General features: G+C 48.6%; 1 pseudogene across 1 annotated transcript; it reads right to left on the bottom strand.

The window, feature by feature from the left end:
• Positions 1-15,214: 15,214 nt before the first annotated feature.
• Positions 15,215-15,534, bottom strand: LOC308426151 (macrophage migration inhibitory factor-like; annotated as a pseudogene). The gene has a single exon. The product of its transcript is annotated as a macrophage migration inhibitory factor-like (transcript).
• Between the last annotated feature and the right edge of the window lie 1,881 nt (positions 15,535-17,415).

Below are 17,415 nucleotides of genomic sequence, written 5' to 3'. Positions count from 1 at the left end.
CACACACACACACACACATACACACACATACACACAGCACCCCCTCAGCTTCCCCACTTCCCCTGCCCAAACCTTATCACACCAGAATGATTCAGTCTTTGTTTGCCAAAAGCTCCTTTAATTTCATAAGCCTTGTATTTTGAATGGTTGCTTTTTTTGCTTCTTTGTTTTGTTCTGAGACATGGTTTAACTGTGAAGCCCTGGCTGGCCTTAAACTCAGACATCTGCCAGCTTCTGCTTCTGAGTTCAAGGCTAATCTTGTACAGATGGTGAGTTCTAGGCCAGCCAGTGCTACATAGTGAGATCCTGTCTTAAACAAACAAACAAACAATGGGCCGGCGAGATCATTCACTGGGTAAAGGCACTTATAGCCAAGTTGACAATCTGAGTTTGATGCCCAGGACCCACATGGTGTAAGGAGAGAACCAACTCTCACAAATTGTCCTCTGACCCCCACATATGTGTTGTGGTATGACTGAAATCATCTACCCACATGTACAAAACTTACAAATCGAATTAAAAATGCAGGCGGTGATGGTACACACCTTAGTCCCAGCACTCAGGAGGCAGAGGCAGGAGGATCTCTGAGTAGAAGGCCAGCCTGGTCTATAGAGTGAGTTCCAGAACAGCCAGGGCTACACAGAGAAATCCTGTCTTGAAGGAGGGCAGGAGCAGGCACAGCCCACACTTGGATAAAAATGCTAAAAAAAAAAAGAAAAAAAAAAGTAAAAATAAAGACAAGGAACCAAAACAAAACGAATGAAGGAGCAGTGCGCAGGGGTGGCTGAAAGAGTGGACCAGTGCTGAGAGAAACCAGGGAGGAAGGGAAATGTCAGGCTTTTCTTCTCCCAGGACCCCGCCTGCCCGGTTAACCTGAAGGCCATGCTGTGCTAAGTGTTGTCACACCCATGGACAGTCCCGGTCCCCAGATATGTCCTTAGTGCCGAGACCCAAAGGTGCAGAAGGTTCAGATGCAGAAGCCTGGTGCATAGAAACAAACACCCAGAAGTGGACAAGGGTTCCCAGAAATGCCTCCTGGGTGCTGGAACTGAAAATCCCTGCCTGAGGGAAGCTTGCATGTGAACACAGTGGCCGTCTCCATCCTGAACTGTTGGGGCAAACATCAAAAGTGGGGGTGGAGGGAGCTGAGGCCCAAAGCAAAGTAGACCACATTGTACACAGGGAGCAACCCATCACAGCGAGTGTGGAAAGTCTGTCACCGGCAAGATGACATTACCATTTAGGTTTAAATAGAGAGGTGTTCTGGAGTGAGAAGTGTGTCTATATTTCTTTTGTTGTTGCCAGTACAACAGTAATTGCAATAGAAACGCCAGTCAATAAATAAGTAAATAATAAATAAACTGTTAGCTGCTGCCTCGAGTTCCCTCTGACAGTAGGTATAGAAGGTTTGAGCAGATCATCAAAAATAATAATGGCGGTGCCGTGGGAGGAAGGAAGAGGAGGCTGCATTTGACTGTTACAGCAATGGGGTCTGGTCCCAGCAGAGGCTGGGAGGACTGGCTTGATGTGAGGGGATCGGGAGGGAGGCCTTCCAACTGACTGAGCCCCAGCAAGATCTTTACAGATTCAGAGTCGTCTCCTGAGGGATGAGGTGAAGTGTCTGGTTTTATTAAAAATTGGACTGTGTGAAAGAGGGTCAAATTAAGGGACCTTTCTCAGCGGTTACCTGGGGGACCTCTTCTCTCTAATTACTAAGATTGTGCAGTTAAAACGAGCCCCATTGTTCTGCCCGTCTCTGAAAAGGCAGTCTTCTCTCAGAAGGCTCGGAAATGCAAAGCACCAAGCTTCTCTGGCGATGTCTGAAGTGGCTCATCTACATGGAGAGCAAGGGAGCAGAGGTTTGTCAGGTTAATCGCTAGTGGAGAAAGAAATGATAATGATAAAATAAAACAACCCACCGACCTGCTGGGGATACACTGGGAAACAGACACATCAGATGATAAAAATAACTGTGAAAAATGTGTGTGCTTTGTGTGTGTGTGTGTGTGAGAGAGAGAGAGAGAGAGAGACAGACAGACAGACACAGAGAGACAGACAGAGACAGACACAGACACAGAGAGACAGACAGAGACAGACACAGAGAGACAGACAGAGGCATGCCAAGGTTTGAGTGTAGAAGTCAAAGGGCAATTTACAGGGTGTCACTTTTTTCTTTCCACCATGTGAATTCTTGGGATTGAAGTCAAGTTGACAGAAAACATCTGTATTTTCCCCGCTGAGCCATCTTACTGGATTAGATACACAAAACTGCAATGCACTGGCCAGGCGGTGGGAACGTGTGCCTTGAATCCCAGCAGAGACAGGAGGATCTCTGAGTTCCAGGCCAGCCTGGTCTATAGAACGAGTTCCAGGACTGGGTCGACAGGGTTACACAACGAAAGCCTCTCTCAAAAAAACAAACGAACGAATGGACAGACAGGGAAACGCTGCAAATAAATTAAGATCGTGACAACAAGTCTTGCTTTCCATGAATCAAGGTGTAGAAACTAGGCTGGTAGGCTCCGTGGTGTAAAGGCGCTTGGCTGATGACGGAGCTCACATCCCAGGAGCCTGTGGGGCAAGCTGGGTTCTGTACTGTAGCCCCAGTGATCCAAGCGCTGGGAGAGTGGCAGTGAAGGAGGAGACTCACCTGGCCCCTCATGGGGCCTTATTCTTTTGTGTCAGGGTGTCTCACTGAACCCGGAGCTCATCTCCTTGGCTAGGCTGTCCAGGAATCTGCCTGTTTCCCTTGTCCCAAGCTGTGGGACTATGGGTGAGCTTTGCAGCATCTGGCTTAAATATATATATATATTTGTATGTGTGTGTCCCTGGGTGGGTACATCTGTGCACCACCTGCCCATAGGTCAGCAGAACCATCAAATCCACTAGAACTAGTTACAGACCATTGTGAGCTGCCTCACGAAGCTAGGAACTGAATCCCGGTTCTCTGCAAGAACAGCCAGTGCTCTTAACCCCTGAGTCGTCCCTCCATCCCCCTTGATAATGAAAGTTCTGGAGACCCAGATGCAGGTCTCTTGCTTCTCTGAAGGGGCTTTATAAATAGAGCCAACTCTTTAGCCCCTGATAAACCTGTTTTGACAGTAAAGAAGCTCCCTCATTTACAGAGTGAAAATGAGTGTCCCCCACCTCTCTCCTGCCCCTTGTCTTGGCTTTGTCTCCTGATCCTTGGCTTTGTCTCTCTTTCTCCCTCCCGTTCCTCACAGTTTTGGAATACAGTAGGAACACTTGACTTAAGCTCCAAGGGATGCTGAGAACCCTTAGGAAACAGCGGTTCCCATTCATCTAGCAGAGTAATCCCTGTTTCCTGCAGGCACATCCTGTCTGCTCACCCACCCCTGGGGAGCAGCAGCCTCAGCAGACAACTTAACTTTGATATCCTGGGATCCCGCCTGTGATCCTCCTCGCTCTCTCACAACCCCACCCCACCAGTGGCCTTCAGAAGTCTAGAGTAGCTGCCTTCCCTTCCCTCTCCCAGGATGGTGATGATAAAATTCTACTAAGGCATTTTCGAGCAGTGAAAGAGCTACCTCACTGGGGTTACTGCGCAAGAGAGTGCCACAGCACGGGCTGCATGGTGACCACCTACCTGCTAGACCTTCAGCTTTGGGGCTTGGAGAGATGGCTCAGTGGTTAAGGCCTACCAGCTATTCTTCCAGAAGACCAGAAGTTAACTCCCAGCATCCCATGGCAGCCCATAACCATTTGCAATTGCAGTTACAGACATCCAATGACTTCTGGCCTCTTCAGGCATGTGGTGCCCAGACAGGCTCATGCAGGCAGAGCACTCACACAGAACATTAAAGAAGAAAACCTACTGCCCCTCCATCTGTTTCTCTCTGTATGTTTCCTCTCTCTCTTTCCCTCTCTGTGTGTCTCCCTCTCTCTGTTCCTTTCTGTCTCTGTCTCTTTCTCTTCCTCTCTCTGTCTCTCTGTCCCTTCTGTCTGTCTGTTTCTCTCTCTCTCTCTCCTTCTCCCTCTCTCTCCCTCTCTGTCCCTTTCTGTCTCTGTCTGTCTGTCTGTCTGCCTCCCTGCCTGCCTCTCTCTCTCTCTCTCTCTCTCTCTCTCTCTCTCTCTCTCTCTCTCTCTCTCTCTTTGTGTGTGTGTGTGTGTGTGTGTTTAGAGCCCTGGCTGTCCTGGAATTCTCTGTAGACCGCATTTGGCTTCAGCTCCTCTCTTATCTGCAAAGCCTTTGGCTACAAACTGAGAGTATCTGGCTGGCTGGGACCAGAGCTATGTGGTGTTTTGGGTGGGGTAGGGATGGGCAAATGGATTGCCCAAATACAGAGAGAATTGAGTTTCTTCCCAGTGTCACTCAAGGTGGTAGAAATCTGGTGTGTGCATCATGTGACAAGCTCATGGAAGTGTGAGAGACAGGAAGGGTGCAAGCAAGACCTGAGAAGAAGCTAGGCTTGGGGACAGGGCATTTGAGAAGCACCAGAGCCGAGGCAGGGTTCGCTCCTAGATGTCGATTTGGATCTGTGAATTTAGCCGACATCCAGATGAACCTAACAGAGAACCCAAACCTCAGATATTTTTCCAGCCTAAACTGACGCTCGTCAAAGGACCTTATCCATCTGTCCTGGACTCTCTGGGACGTCAGTGAGAGGATAAAGGACAGGAAGCTGCGTCTTGGGCTGCAGCGTGCTGGTGTGGAGCTTGCTGGGATTGACTCTCAGCCATGTTTTAGGGCTGGAGAGCCCTTGCAGAGGGCCCAGCACTCACAATCATTTATAGCTCCAATTCTAAGAGTTCCCATGTCCTTTTCCAGCTTCCACACCTACCGCCCACATGTGGTTCTCATTCATAAATGCAGGTAAACATTCATACACACAAAATAAAAAACAAACAACTATAATTAAAATCACGAGGACCCGAGTTTGAACCCGGAACACGCGTCAACACGTTGGGTGGTAGTTTCTACTTGTGATCTCAGAGATGATGGACAGAAGACAGACAGAAGACAGAATCCTGATGCTCACTGGCCAGTCAGACTTTCCTAATCAGTGAGCTCCAGGCCAATAAGAGACTCTGTCTCAAAGGAGCTGGATAATGCTTCTGAGGGTAGCGCCTGAGGCGATCCTCCACAGACACACGTGTGCACATGCACACCCCCAGCACATGCACCTGTACACACATGAGTGTGCACATTCACATGCACAAAGTAAATGAAGAAAAAAGACCAGGATAGAATGAGAAGAAGGGTAAGCTCTTCTGTGACACGTTTACCTCTGTGGATCTTGCTCTTGACTGAAAGTTGTGCTCCAAAGATGCTGTGGAGATTAAGGGAGGGAGGAAACCGTAGGTTACTGGGGCTGAGTATTGGTATACTCTCCCTTGGTCATGCTGAAAGACAAGGTCAGGAGCTTAAGCTTTCAGGTTCTGAGTCTGTCTAGGCTGGACTGTGAGGAAGACTGTGAGGAGGACTGTGAGGAGGACTGTGAGGAGGACTTATTTTCTACCAAAGCCTGATTCTCCAAGCCCTGGGATCTCAACCTGACTCAGACGTCGCTACCATCTTTAATGCAGGACTGGAGAGGCAGAGGCCCTTGCTAGCCCTGTGGCAAACAAGAGAAGCAGGTTTCTGGTCTAGCAGGCATTCCAAGAACATTTAAGCCGTCTTGCCCTTGACTTCCTCCCTGACTCTCTTGTGTTTCCAAGGCTTGGGCCCAGTGAGAGGGTGTGAGAAAAGAGAGAAGCAGAGAGCATAAGAGGACAGTCTCGGCTGTGCATGACACTGTGTGGGCTCAGGGTAGGCCAGTCAGACACCCCCAGACTCCTAGCCTCATCCTAAAATGGAACTACTAATGTCAAGACCACACTGGGTGCTCCCAGAAAAGTTCTATTCTGTCTTTTCTTTCTCTGGGAGGGCTCGAGGCAAAGAGTGGCTCTGAGCTATCTGGCCCCTCCCCCACTTCACTGCTTTCACAGACCCTGCCTCCACTGCTGCCTCCCCTGCTGCCTCCCCTGCTGCCTCCCCTGCTGCCTCTCCTGCTGCCTCCCCTGCGCCTCAGGGTCTAAGAGGGAGGTGTGAGGAGGTACTTGGCCAGAGGGATTTTACAAAGCCTCTCAAAGCCCCCCAGGCCATGGCTGACCCAGACTCCTTTTTGCTCCCAGACCTGGGGAAGGAGCAGGTCTAAGCACAAAATGCCTGGGCATTTTATGGCGCCTGACCCAAATGGGCTGCACCTCCCCCACCCTTCTAGTCGGCCAAAGACTGTGTTGGGATGGTAAGTCTATGGATATGCCTGTCACTGAAGTGGTCAGAGGCAAGCAGCCATGCCTGGATGGGTATGTCCCCCGAAAAGCCATGTTCCCCTCCAAACCCTCTCTCCCCATATACCTCTGGAACAGAAGGACCCTAAGGCAAAATGTGAGCAAAATTTTCAAGAAGGTAAAAGCCAAACTCTTCCAGCCTGTGCTTGTAGCACCCCATTTCTCCTTTGTAGCCAAGACTGCTTCAGGGTGGCCCTTAGTGTGACAGACAGACATTGCAGACAGCAGAGGGGTGTGTGAGTGTGTGTGCTGAGTGTTTGTACATGAAATGTGAGACAGGAATTGTGTGTGAATGTGTGTGAGTGTGTGACTATGTGTGCATGTGTGTGTATGTGTGTGAGACTGTGTGCGTGACTGTGTATTTATGTATGAGTGTGGTGAGTGTGTGTTTGTGTGTGTGAGTGTGGCTGTATGTGTGTGAATGTGGTGTGTTTGTGTCTGTATGTGAGTGTTTGTGATTGTGTGTGAATGTGTGTGAGTGTGTGCATTTGGTGTGTGGGGGCCAATATGGTATATGTGACTGTGTGTGAGTATGTTGTGTGTGACTTTGTGTGTGTGTGTGTGACTGTGTAAGTGTGTATGTGAGTGTGTTTATGTGAGTATGTGTGACTTTATAAGTATGTGTGTGAGTGTATGTGTGTGTGTGTATATATATATGCATGCACATATACACATAACCAAGAAAGTACTTACCAGGTAGAAACCCTGAAGAAAGCAAGAGCATGTGCTGTGTTCTATTCTCTAATGACCCCTTTAAGCATCCGACAAAGAGTTAAAACCCATTCAGATTTTATGTTTCCAATTCACGAAATGCATCTCAGTTAATTACAGTGACTTTTAAACACCTGCATTTACTGATGCTCTCCTTGTCCCTGGTCACAGGGCACACCCTAGCCCATCTCTTTTTGGGCCACTGAGATGATGCAGTTGTCATGGGAGAGAGTGTAGGACCAAAACTATGGGATGTTAGCAGAGTGAGACTTATCAGGTTGGAGACGAACCTGGGGTGGACCAGAGAGAGCTGGGTCTGGTAGGAGAAGTGACAGGAAGGGGTGGGGCAGGCCTTCTTCCCAGCAGAGGAGCCCCATGTTGGGAGGAGAAAAACCTAGAAAGAAGTGAATAAACTCAGAGTCTTCCTTGATTTAGGGACTTGGGATAGTTTATTGATGAAAGGGGAGATGCAGGCAAGAAGGGGTTAATGCTTTCCCTGGCCATCGCCTCTGCTTAGGTTGAAGGCTGGAAGAAGGCAGGAGTTAGAACATGAGGGTGGGTCTGAAGCCTTCCTTTTCTCTCCTCCCCTCACATGCATATATATATATTCATGTGTGTGTGTGTGTGTGTGTATATGTAGATGTATGTATGCACTTGCACATGTCAACATTGCATGTCTTTCTCAATAACTTTCCACCTTACTTTTTGAGACAGAGTCCGTCACTGAGCCTAGAGCTCAGCAGTTTGGCTACATGGATCCAGAGAGGCTGGGATTACAGGCACACACCTCCGAACCAGCTTTCATGTGGATACCGCTGACTAAACGTGGAGTTTTGTATCTGGGAGCTCTAGGTAAGAGCTAACAGCCAACAGAGGCAACCATGTGAGGGAAATAATGTTTTCAACACCAAGATGGCAGTTCAACCCCAACACTGCCAAAGAATTTTAAGTCTTTCCAGAACTGAAAGACTTAAATTTTTGTGTTGGTTTTGTCGGGGTAGCAGGGACACACATCTTAGCAGGTCTGCCAGCAGCCTGGGTAGTTTCCTTCACCCTTAGGGACACCAGGAAGATAAAGCCAGATCCTTGCTTATGCCGCAGAGAAGTAGTTGGGGAGAAGCCAACGGGGAGTAAAGTCAGTTGATTAAGCAGAGTTAAAGACTGACCTATGCCTTAGATTTAAGGGCACAGCAGAGCTCCACACCATGAGTGTATGCATCTCAAAAGATTCCTCATGGCATGTATCTTTAAAAGGGCCTTATACGCCAGCAGTGGTGTTACACACCTTTAATCCCACTCAGAAGGCAGAGGCAGGCAGATCTCTGAGTTGGAGGCCAGCCTGGTCTAGAGAGAGTTCCAGGACAGCCAGGGCTACACAGAGATACCCTGTCTGGAAAACAAACAAACAAACAACAACAACAAATACAACACTTAAAAATTAAGTCAAACACACGCACACACACACACACACACACACACACACACACACACACACACACACACGGTGACTTACTTCTTTTATCTTAAAGATTTACTTTTGGAGGGCTGGTGTGCTGGCTCAAAGGTTAAGAGCACACACTCGCTGCCTTTGCAGAGGACCTGAGCTCCCAACATCCCCAAGGTGGCTTAATTTTGGCCGCTTCAGGGAATCCAACACTCTCTGGTCTGGCTTTTTTGGTCATCTGCATGAAAACGCTCACACACACATGTTGAAAACACCCTGACATGTTAAACTGAAGACATGTTAAACTAAACTCTGTGGCCCTAAGTAGGCATAGTTCATTTTTTAAACTGAACAGTTTTTAAATTGTATTTGTTGCTGTGTGTACTGGGTGTGGGTATGTCATGGCTTGGCAGTCAGAGGACAACTTTTTGGTCCTTATTTCTTCTTCTTCTTCTTCTTCTTCTTCTTCTTCTTCTTCTTCTTCTTCTTCTTCTTCTTCTTCTTCTTCTTCTTCTTCTTCTTTTTCTTCTTCTTCCTCCTCCTCCTCCTCCTCTTCTTCTTCTCCTCCCCTTCCTTCTTTTTTTCTTCCTCCTTCTCTTTTCTCTTCCTCCTCCTCTTCTTTTTTAATGTATATATTGGTGTTCTGCCTGCCTGTATGTCTGTGTGAGGATTTCAGATCTTGAAGTTACAGACAGTTGTGAGCTGCCATGTTCGTGTTGGACATTGTACCCAGGTTCTCTGGAAGAGCAGCCCATGGGTTATACCCACTGAGTTATCTCTCCCGTCCCCATTTGTTATTCTTAACATCTGTGGTTGCGAAGTCTTTGGGCTTCTCTCTTTAGGTAATTTTGGCTTTATCAGTTATGGTGAAGCTTCTTTTCTCGTTTAAAAATTACATTTATTGATTTATTAATTTGTGTGTCTGTGCACATGTGCCACAGCATACATGTGGAGGTCAGAGGCTACTTTGTGGGATCCAGTCTTCTCCCGGACACTCTGTGGGTCCCAGAGATCAAGCTTAGGCCTTCAGGCTTGGAGGACAGCATCTTTACCTGCTGAGGTACACATAGGAATTTCTTGACTTTCATTCAGCAGGAAAGACTAGTTCCCCAGGGCTTCTTCTCTCCCCGTGTCCCCTTTATTTACTTTCTCTTTCTGCCCTGCCTCAATCCCACAAGGAACTTCTTAATGCAACGGGGAAATGCTCTTGGAGCAGGCTGTGGGCAGGGAAGGGAGGCGAGGTGCACCAGCTCAGTCCACCATCACTGGAGAATCTGATCCAAGCACGGGAAAGCAGCCGGGCAGGCAGAGCTGCTCCCCAGGACTGAAGGGTTCCCATTCCGTCTTTGTAGATTGTGACTTCCTGGCACCGAGTCTGGAACACTTGAGTCCTGTTCCCTGTGCGATGCTCTCTGTCCTGTGCACGGAATGCGAGGGGCCCCAGGAAGGAGGAGAGGGCAGGATGGTTTGTGTTGAATTTCTGGCGATGACACAAACGGAGAGATTCTCCCTACACCAGCCATTTCTACGGCAGCGGGTGGGGGCCAAGCGGTATGCTGATTCTCGCAGGAACACAACCGGGCTGACAGTTCCCCGCTCTAGTGAATCCAGGCTTCTTGGCGCTCTGCTGACATCATGGAAAATCTTAGCTGCATGGCCGCAGAGCGCACACTTGCCAATTAGCAAGGAAGCCCACAGAGGAAAGAGGTATGAGGTTTCGAATTATCCCTGCGGGAGACAAAGGGCCATTGCCTGGTGCCTGAGAGAGGCTGTGCACAGCTTGGGCAGCCCACGTCTACGGTGGCACCAGGCCAGACATCATTGCTTCAGACGGGAGGAGGTGGGGGCAGGGAGCCGCCTTTGTTTGTCTAAGGCACCTGTGCCCAGTGGAGCTACCTGGATGGGAGGGAGGGGAGGAGAGATGACAGAGGCCGCGATCTGAAGAGTGGAAATGACAAACGTCTCCCACTGGGAACCCTGCCTGCTGTCCTGCAGGATCACCCATTTGAGCTGCTGGTGATTCGCATTCAGACAGGGTGGGAGGTGCCTCTGCCCACTGCTCCCCAATCCCACCCAGTTTACTTCAGTCCAATTCAGAATGAGGTGCTGGCCCAGGTGACGCTTGAAGTATTCCCTAAGGCCCATAAGTAACTCCCCAAGGGGCTGAAAAAAGTACCCTTCCAGAAAGCTTTAGTAAAAGGCCCAAGTTTCACCCAGAGAGGCAGCTCTTGCCTATGATTTCAGCACTGGGGAGGCTGGGGAGAGATGATCGCTGAGTTTGAGGCCTGTCTACTTAGTGAGTTCCAGGGCAGCCTGATTTATATCTGGAGACCCTTTTCCTTAAATCAAACTGAAGAGGTCAAAGATTGTCAAGGTAACTCAGTGGGTGAAGCCAGAGGATCAAAGTCAGGATACACAACACACACACACACACACACATACATACATACACACATACATACATACATAGAGAGAGAGAGAGAGAGAGAGAGAGAGAGAGAGAGAGAGAGAGAGGTGAATAAATGTAAATTTAAAAACACAAAGGGTATGTAAAAACCCTTCCTGATTGAGGGGTGGGACTGGGTTGGGAAAGGGGTTCAAGATAATGTCGAGGTGGGAAGCCATTTGATTGTATTTAAAAGCCTTTGTCTTAGTGGTGTGTGTGTGTGTGTGTGTGTGTGTGTGTGTGTGTGTGTGTGTGTTGAAGACTTAGTATCATAACTGGCTTCCCTGGGCACACACGGTGTGCCTTACCCATGTCCCCTTGTAGCCCTGCTCAGGGAGCCCACAGACACTTTCTCCTGCAGCCTGGAGCACTGGGGATGAGGGGGAGCAGGTTGTGACTATGATGATGTGATGTGCATTCTTCAGAGGGAAAAGCCAGGTGCCCAAGCTGAGCAGAGCGGCCTGCTGTCTACTGTTTCCGCTTCCTGGTGACTTCATCTTTCCACAGCTCAGGCACAGGCCCGGAGACGGCAGACAGTCCTGTGTGCAGGGTCAGTCAGAGGCAAGTGTCCCATGACAGGAGCCCCGGCTGAGGCCTGTTCCTATAGGGGGGAGGCCTGTGTGTCGATCTGAGAATTGGTAACCTCAGCAGGGATATCAGGAAGGCCGGGCTCGGCAGGCTGGGTGTTCCAGGAAGAAGGGGACCCATCTGCCACTGGGAGATCAGCTGATCCTTCGATCACTCCCTTGCAAGTTGCTCTATGTAGGGTAGAGGAGGGATCCCCACTGTTCTCTTCTCATGAAAAGCTTGGGGTTTTTCATGGAATTCCCTCTTCCCCTGGCCCGGTGCCCACACGTTCACTCACCATGACCCCCCCAGAGACCACTGCCCCCTGAATGTTCCCCCTGGGCCCCTGGCAACCTTTTTTCCCAGAGGAAAGCTTAGCTTCTGAGCCAAGAGACTGCCCTTCCTTCTTCCTGGATAGGGAGAAACCTGTGTGGTACTGGGGCAGGCATGGGAGCTGTCCACACCGCATGTCAGCAAAGTGAACACCCAGTACCCAGAGCAAGTTTGAAAACAACAGTAAAAGCTTGGAACGCTGGTCTGCTCTGTCTTAAACACCACACACATCAGAGCACGTCTGATGGACACCAGTTGTTTACACACTAAAAAGTGTTATGTCCTCCGGGAGGTCTAGTGTACATGTAAGCTTCAAATTAGCACACTTTAAAATGATGTATCTTGGCCCCTAACACCAGAATGGCTGCCTGTGTTCCTCTAGAAAGCAGGTTCTCATGGTTTGAGACTGTTGGGGTTGCCCTGCTTGCCTCTAAAAAATATTTGTTGAGGTTGGAAAGATGGCTCAATGGTTACAAGCACTTGTCGCTTTTGCAGAGGACCAGAATTTGGTTCCCAGCACTCCTCCTGGGCAAATCAAAGCTGCAAGCTAATCCCAGCCCTAAAGGATCTGACACTCTCTTCTGGGCTCCATGAGCACTCATGCACACACACACATACACACACACACACACTCATGTTCACACACATGTGCATACACATATACACAGAAAAACACACATTCACACACATGTGCACACATTCATCTTCACACATGTGCACACACACAGGCACAAACACACAGAAAAACACACATTCACGCAAAGACATACATATACAAATTCATAAACACACACACAAAAAATAAAATAAAATAGCCAGGCATGGTGGCTCATTCCTTTGATCTCAGCATGGGGAGGCAGAGGCAGGTGGAGCTCTATGAGTTCAGGTCAGATTGGTCTATACAGTAGAATAGTATAGATTAGTCTATACTAATAGACAGTATAGATTAGTCTATACTAGGCTGACCAGGGATACACAGTGAGATCCTTTCCCCCAAAACAAAACCAAATACATGTTTAAAAATAATTATGTATTTATTTGTGTGTGCATTTGACACCTGTGCGTGTGTGCGTGCATGCGTGCATGTTTGTGTGTTTGCACATGCTGTGTGTGTATGTGTGTGTCGTTTTGTTTCTGCCAGTGTGCTGTGTGCCCTGGGCTGGCCCTAGAGATGTCTGGCGGTTCTGTTTGTCTGTCTCTTATCTTGCTGTAGATGTGCTGGGATTACAGATGTACCTCTGCATCCTTTGTACATGGTTCCAGGGATTGGACTCAGGACCTGCAGTCTATGTAGCTAGAGGCTCCCCTCAGTCCCCGGGTGTCTCTGTGTAACCCCCCTGCAGACTCCCATTCCCCTACCTTTAGGCAGCCATGTGGGTTGGAAGTGAGCTACAACAGTGCTGGCTGGCATCATCCAAGAAGCAGAGCTTGGCTCTGATCCCATCAATCTGTAGGAATGCACATAGCTTTTATTTCTGTTTCAACTTCAAAACAATGAAACAGCACAGACTGGCAAGAGATATTTATGTTTCGTAGATGCGAATTTTAGTGCACGCGTGAAATGTTTTATTGAATTTGATTCTTTAAATGAGAATTTATTCTTCTATTAAAATCATTGTTAAAAATTGCAAATCAAGGGAAGGGTGAGTGTGGCCTGCTTTACTGCTACAGGAGCTCACTACAGCTGATGTATCAAGTCACTGAAAGCTTGCTTGCTGAGATAATAAAATGTATCATCTTCTAGTCCTAAAGGCAAGGGCGCCTCTTGGAAGTGGGCTAGGATTTTAACTTGACACTTGTGCATGCTGGGTGAGAACCTCACTGCTAAACCACTGCCTGGCTGCCCAGAAGAAAATCAGGTTTTATCCTCCCTGGGGGCGAATCCCATCTCTCTTTGCCTGCCTTCCTCGGCTCATGGCTGCATCCTCTCTCTCTGTGCTAAGATCTCAGTTTTTGATGACACCGAGTCTGCTCTTAAGGTTCCCTGTGTGCCCTTTTCACAAGAGTCTTTTCGTGATCCCCAACTTTTTTTTTAAATTTAGTTTTGATTGTGTGCACACGTGCATGAGTACAGGCAGGTGCCCTGAAGTTTCAGAAGCGGGTGTTTGATCCCCTGGAGCTAGAGTGACAGGTCATTGTGAGCTGCCCAACTCGGGTGCTGCAAACTAAACTCAGGTCCTCTGTAAGAACAGTATGCACTCTTAATTCCTGGGCCATTTCCTCAAGCCCGAATCTTCAACTTTAATCACGTATGCAAGGTTCTCTTTTCCATATGAGCAGCAGCTTAGTTTAGGGCTGTAGAAATAGGTTCTGTGTATTCCTTTGGGACCTTTGCTCAGCCCGCCAATCATCTTGTGCGTAAAGAGGAGGTTGTTGTTGGACACAGCCTATCTTGGGGAGATGTAGCACACATATCTGCTCACCCCAGATAGAGATCTCATGACACACTGAAGTATGGATACCACAAAAGTCCATCTTGGTAAGCCAATAGGTTTTATTGGGGTTACTTACGGGAGCAGAGCTGACTCAAAGACAGCTGGGTCACCAAGTCCCACCCCAGGAGGGGTGACAGCTCCCAAACGCTGAGTACCTGGAGCACACTGCACAGCCTGTAGGCAGCTCAGCAGATTGAAGTCCTTCCTAAGTGACCGAGTCCAGTCTAAACCTCTTCCTCGCAGCTTGGCTGGTTTCTGCTTCTTCCATGTTGCTAGTCTGGTCACAAAAGTCTTCTTTCCAGTTTAGCTTGCCTTCCTCTGAGCTTTTATTGCTTACTCTGACAAGCAGGGGCCTAGTGAATCTTGTTAATTTCAGGGGCTTCCTGAATCTGTTTTGAATTGTTTACCTCCCTGTTTAAGATCTGCTCTGCAGGATAGACTGTTTCCAGCTCAGAGGAAAGAAATGGTTGTGCAACAGAAGACAAAACACAGTCTAGGCCAGCGGTTCTCAACCTTTCTAATCTAAAGTGTTCCACCCTTTAATCCAGTTTCTTCTGTTATGGTTCCAGAAGGAGAGTTTGCAAAGCTGGGGAGGCATGGCTTCTGATGTCAGAGCAGGAGACTGTGAGGTTATATCCAGTACTAGTGGAGAGAGAGAGAGAGAGAGAGAGAGAGAGAGAGAGAGAGAGAGAGAGAGAGAGAGAGAGAGAGAGAGAATTGACAGGAGGGCAAGGTTATACACTCTCAAAGCCCAACTCCATCTCCAACAAGGGCCCACATTCTGAAGGTTCTAGAACCTCCTCTAAGCAGTGCCACCTGCTAGAGACCAAGTAGATAAATACATGAGCCAATGAAGGACATTCCTCATTCAAACCTTCACAAGCCACACTTTTTTTTGTCTCTTAAACCATTTATTTCTCCCGACCGGAAGGAAGGACGCAGCAAGGCCGGAAGAACAGCAGTGCAGGTAAGTGAAGCCAGGATTCAAGCGAAGGTGGAACCGTTCCAGCTCACGTTGACGTCGTAATAGTTGATGAAGACCCAGACCGGGCTGATGCGCAGGCGATCGTACTGCAGCTCGCTGTAGTTGTGGTTCTAGGCACCACCCATCTAGCCGATGCTGTGCAGGCTGCAGAGGGCGCAGGGGTCGTTCCTGCGGCTAAAAGTCATGAGCTGGTCGGGGACCACGTGCGCTGCAATGCGCAGTGCGGGTTTGCTGGTGGCCTGTGCCAGCTGCTGGGTGAGCTCGGCACCTCTGGCACGGAGGCGCGGGGAACATTGGTGTCCACGACGAACAGAGGCATAGTGGCGGAGAGTCTGCGGGAGAGCTCTGGAGGACCATGCAAAGCATGGCGACTACACCTTTATTTTTTTTAAGACGTAGTGTCTCGTTGAACCTGGAGCACACTGATTCAGCGAGGCCACTGATCTTTGAGATTTGTCTGTCTTCCAGACACTGGGATAATAGATATATACCACTATGTCTGGCCTTTTGCATGGGGTGCTGAGGATCAGAACTCAGACTCTCATGCTTTACCAACTAAGTCATTCCCTACGCGTGCCACACAGGCATCTCTTTGAACCCGATAGAGGATGATATAAGTTCTGGAGCGGGCTATGGTTTGGACATGGTTTGAAGGTGCCCTCCAATGGCTCATGTGTTGGAAGCTTGGTCCTCACTCTGATGATGTGGGGAGGTGGGGCTTGGTATGTGTGTGTGTTTCCCATGCTTTGGCCCTCTCTCCACATGGAACCTCTTCTTATACACAGCCCACCATGATGGGCTCTGCCATGAGGTCATGTAGCCCAGAAGTCCTTCCCAGGACAGCTGAAAGGACTATTGGCCTCTCAGTCTCTCAGTACTTGGGAGGCTGAGACAGGGCTGACTCCAAGACCAGCCTGGAGTACAGGGAGAGTCTCATCTCAAACAATAAACAAACAGCACCCTGAAAGAAAACCAAATTTGTGAGCTAAGTAAATTTCTCTATAGAGTTACCTTGTAGCAGAAATTTTGTTACAGTAACAGAAAACTCGCTGAAGCAAGTTACACTCAGGGGAGTTTTCTGGCTGGGGTGGGATTGAGCAGTGAGTTAGACACACTTTGCTGGGAGCCTGTGTCTTGGAGGTATTTGTTAGTCTCATTCACTGAACACCGGCCCCTGGAAGACAGACCTTTGTCCTGGCTAACTTGGGGATATTTTCTTGGAGGGACTCAAGGCACATAGAAGCTCCCTTTGTACATTTAATGAATGATGCTCTGTCTACTAGAGCCCTTCTCTGAGAGGTAAGTATTAAGAGTTCTCACCAGGTATAGTGCTTGTCTTTAATCCTGGCACCCAAGAGGTAGAGGCAGGCATATCTTTGTGAGTTTGATGTTATCCTGGTCAGCACAGTGAGCTCTAGATCAGCCACGGATACCTAGTAAGGCCCTGTCAAAACAAAATTTTAGAGTTCTCTAGGGAGGACTGTACCAGCAGGACACACAGAGGGACGTTTTATTTCTACCTTGCTTATTAGGGAAGGCTGATGTTTTCTTCCTTTGTGGGGTTCCACAGAGTCTCAGAACCTAGGGTCCGTGTGGCTGGCATTAAATTTGGTTCAGTGCAAAAGGTTCTTTGGATGGTTTGTTCAGTGTGTAGCTGAGATCCTTTCTAGTTACGATAAGGTCTGTTGGGACTAAAGACTCTGGTGGTTTGAATGATAGTGTTTCCCCTGGGCTCAGATATTTGAATACATGGTCTCCAGTTGTTGGAACTGTTTGGGAAGAATCGGGGGTGTGGCCTTGTTGGGGATGTGTATCATTGAGGCAAGGTTTGGGGTTTCTCCCAGGATGCTCTTTGCCTCATTCTTCTTACGGATCAGGATGTGATCTCTCAGCTGTTCCCACTGTCCTGCCTTTGTTCCTCCATCATGGACTCTAACCCTCTGAAACAGGGAACCCAACTGCTTCTTTTATTAGGTGTCTCGTTCAGAGTGTTTGACCACAGCAGAAGAAATGTAATTCATACATGCAACTTAGAGATGGTCACCCCCAAATCACTGGACCTAGGAGACCTCCACTTATCTGTTTTTCTAACGGTCTTGTTTTCCTTTCCCTAAAATGGGCATGTATCCCAGCATCCCAGGAGGCTCCCTCACACTGCCCTCTGGAGGGAGGCCAAGGCAGACAGCCGTTTGTCTGTCAC

The sequence above is a fragment of the Micromys minutus genome, assembly GCF_963924665.1.
Source record: "Micromys minutus genome assembly, chromosome: 10".
NCBI lineage: Eukaryota > Metazoa > Chordata > Mammalia > Rodentia > Muridae > Micromys > Micromys minutus.
This window is presented reverse-complemented; position numbering and strand designations above follow the sequence as displayed.